Here is a 3,758-nt window from a genome sequence, read left to right on the forward strand (position 1 = left end):
TTCCTTCCTTCCTTCCTTCCTTCCTTCCTTCCTTCCTTCCTTCCTTCCTTCCTTCCTTCCTCTCTTTTCCTCCTTTCCTTTTCTCTTTCTTTCATCCCCTCATTTCCTTCTCTCATTTTCCCCTTTCCCTCGTTCTTCCCTTCTCTCTCTCTTTCTTTCCCGCCTTCTGATCTTCTCTTTTTTCCTCCTTTCCCTCTTTACCTCCTTCCCTTCTCTCTTTCTTTCAATCCTTTCCTTCTCTTTCTTTCCCTCTTTCCTTCTCACTTTTTAACCCCTCTTTCCTTCCTTCCTTCCTTCTTTCCTTCCTTCTTTCTTTTTATTTCTTTCCATCTTTCCTTCTTTCTTTCCTTCTCTCTACTCTCTCTCTTTCCTTCCCTCTTTCCTCTTTCTGTGGCCCAACTCTTTGCTCCACCCCCCCGCAGGCCAGCTGGAAAAGGGAAGGGGAGGCTTTTGAAGATGCCTTCACCCCTGCTTACCCTTCTGACATCACTTCCGGTGATGTCAGGGGGAGTGGCATATGCTAATAGACTAGTAGCTCATTAGCATACCGTATGCTAATGAGCTCCTGCAGCTCTTTTTCTACGAAAAGACCCCTGCTTTTGTTAAATGAGGGATTATTGTTTTCTTGCTTCACTAATAATGAATCAGGCTTATTGGCAGAGACTGATCAGATTTAAAATCAAGTTATTAACCTAAAATCAAGTTGCTCATCAGATAAATGAGAATGCATGCATTCCAAATAGTTATGACACAGAATTCATGTGTCAACTGCTTGGCTTTGTAGTAAAGTCTGAGAAAATTAAATTACCTATCCAGTGAAATATGACCCTCGTCTCTTAATAGCTTGGGAAGAGTTCCAACCCATCTCCTTCATATCCCTAAGACCTACTGGGAGTTGGCCCACATATGAATATTGTATTATATATTGTTATCGACTTGTCCTATATTTGTTCATTATTCCAAGCCAGGGTAACAACACTATGGAATATTAAAACTAGACATACTTTTAAAGAGACAAATAGTCTAATCTTACAGTTGTTTAAGGAGAAATAAGTTCAGCTGGGTTCAATGAACATTTTCAAACGGAGAGTTTTAAATTATACATTTTCAAATAAGCAATAATGACAATGGGGCACTTGCATGCATGCATGCCCCTCCCCCCTCACTAGTATCAGTTGTCCTATACTCCAGCACTGTATTTTATTTGTAGTATATTGTATTATATTTCTATCCCTCTTGTATTATACTTCTATCCTAGAAGCCCTGACCTGGAAAGCCCAGGCTAGCCCGATCCTTTCAGATCTCAGAAGCTAAGCAGGATCAGCCTTGGCTAGTATTTGGAAAGGCACCCACGAAGGAATACCTGGGCTGCGACGCAGAGGCAGGCCATGGCAACCACCTCTGAAACATCTCTTGACTTAAAAACAAGTCTAGCTTGCCACCTAGTGGTGCATAAAAAAGATCTAGAACTTCTGACTGCCAGACAGTGTTAGGATCTCCTGGTTATTCTGTGCACAATGCCATACAATAATAATTACTGTAATTATTATTCTATTCACAGATGATAAATACAGAAGAACAGCAGGGAAATAAAGGGGGGTGAAAGGTGGTAATAAGGTGATCATCTACTCAAGAGGTCACCAAATTTAGGAAGTCAGACCATTTAAAGGTCCTCATGGTTGCTGTGAAACTCGACACACTTGCTTGAAAGTAAGTTCCATTGTAATCAGCAGGACTTCCAAATCAGCATCTGATCAAGCCGAAAAGGTAGATTGTGAATATTTAAAATATTACACAAATATTTAGGGTTGTGTTGTAAACATGCTTTGAATGCAGTGCATCCAGATTGATGTTCCTCATTATTTGTGTATCTTTTTTTTAGGATGCAAATTTGCAAACTAAAACTGAGAGTGTGCCGGCCTCTTGCTAGTTTCCATGGGTCTGGAGGCTCAGGATTTAATGGGACTTAAGGGCCAAACCACATGCTTGGGTTTTTAACAAGTTAGGCCCTGGTTATCCAGACCCAGCTTGGGTTCCCCACTGCCACACAGCAGCTGCAAACAATGGCATTTAAAAGATAAAGGAGAGCACAAAGGGGTTTGGGACACTATCACGGGGGAAGAAGATTCCCTGTCTCTCCCCTCCCCCAGCCATTTCCCTGTGTCGAAACACTGCGAGGTGGGGGGGGTTATTTCCCCATTGTTGCTGTTCTGCGTGCACAGAATACTCCATGTGGAGTAGTGAAAATGGGGGAATAACTCCCCCACAGCTATGGCATTTTGAGCCTGTTTAGGCTCCCCTTTATTTTCAAAAAAGCCATTCTCTACGGCTGCTGTGTGGTTGCAGGGAACCCACATTCACGGTGCTTTTAGTGAAGCGAGATTCAAGGAGGGAGTCACTCTGAGCGAGGGTGCACTTGCTCTGTCTTTCCCTGGGACTGGGGAAGGACACGCAGAGCAGAAGCCTTGATATGCAAGCAGATTTAAGTGCCAGTGCCCTTCCTTTAAGGAGTTAAGAATGGAGCAGGCTCAACACTACAGGTTGTGCACTTTTCAAAGTGGAAAACTGATGCAGGTTTAGGGGACTCCCCACCCCCTGCAGGATTTGGGGGCCCACCTCCCGCCTACCTAGCCCCAGACACTATTCCACAAACATATGGTTTGTCTGTAGAACTTCAAACAAAGTACAGAAGAAATTTCCCATGGACATGCCCCTTAGTTTCAGATGAATTGTTGCAGATGTTATACTTTTATATTCTGCATTAGCCTAATGCAGTGATGGCGAACCTTTTAGAGACTGAGTGCCCAAACTGCGACCCAAAACCCACTTATTTACCGCAAAGTGCCAACACGGCAATTTAAGCTGAATACTGAGGTTTTACTTTAGAAAAAACAACTCATACATTAACTTAAGATGATCCAAACAAAGTAAGGAAAGCAATCCCAAATGCTTTCATTTACTTAAAATTATTTGGCAGAGAATTTGACACTTTAATGATGGTCTGGGCCTGGCTGGGGCGATGGCACGCGTGCCCACAGAGAGGGCTCTGAGTGCCACCTCTGGCACCCGTGCCATAGGTTCACCACCACTGGCCTAATGTATAAGAATGGTATTAATAACATTATTGCACAATATAAAAAATAGTTTCCTGTCCAAGGATCACAAGGCATATTAGTCACAAGAGGGTAGGGTTGCCGGTTCTGGGTTGGGAAATATTGGGTGATTTTGGGAGTGTGGAGCCTGAGGAAGACAGGGTTTGGGAAGGGGAGGGACTTCAGGCGGGTATAAGGCCATAGAGTCCACCTTCCATAGCAGCCATTTCCTCCCCAGGGTAGGGTTGCCGGTTCTGGGTTGGGAAATATTGGGTGATTTTGGGAGTGTGGAGCCTGAGGAAGACAGGGTTTGGGAAGGGGAGGGACTTCAGGCGGGTATAAGGCCATAGAGTCCACCTTCCATAGCAGCCATTTCCTCCCCAGGTGAACTGATCTCTCTCACCTGGAGATTAGTTGTAAGGGGGGAGATCTCCAACCACTGTCTGGAGGTTTGGCAACCTTGTAAGAGGGCAAAGCAGGAGGAGTAACAGTTTAAAAAGAAACACCAGAATACTTTAATTTGTAAATGCACATACACATGAGAACCTGCTCTTTATGACCATGGCATCTTTTTGATGTTTAATGGACATTCACCTGCCGATGAAAACAGAAAGGGGAAAAAACCTGGTGTGGTACAGTGGCTAAAATGCTGTTTTTTTAAGAGCT

Source organism: Gekko japonicus, unplaced genomic scaffold (genome assembly GCF_001447785.1).
Source record: "Gekko japonicus isolate JY-2015 unplaced genomic scaffold, Gekko_japonicus_V1.1 scaffold2498, whole genome shotgun sequence".
NCBI lineage: Eukaryota > Metazoa > Chordata > Lepidosauria > Squamata > Gekkonidae > Gekko > Gekko japonicus.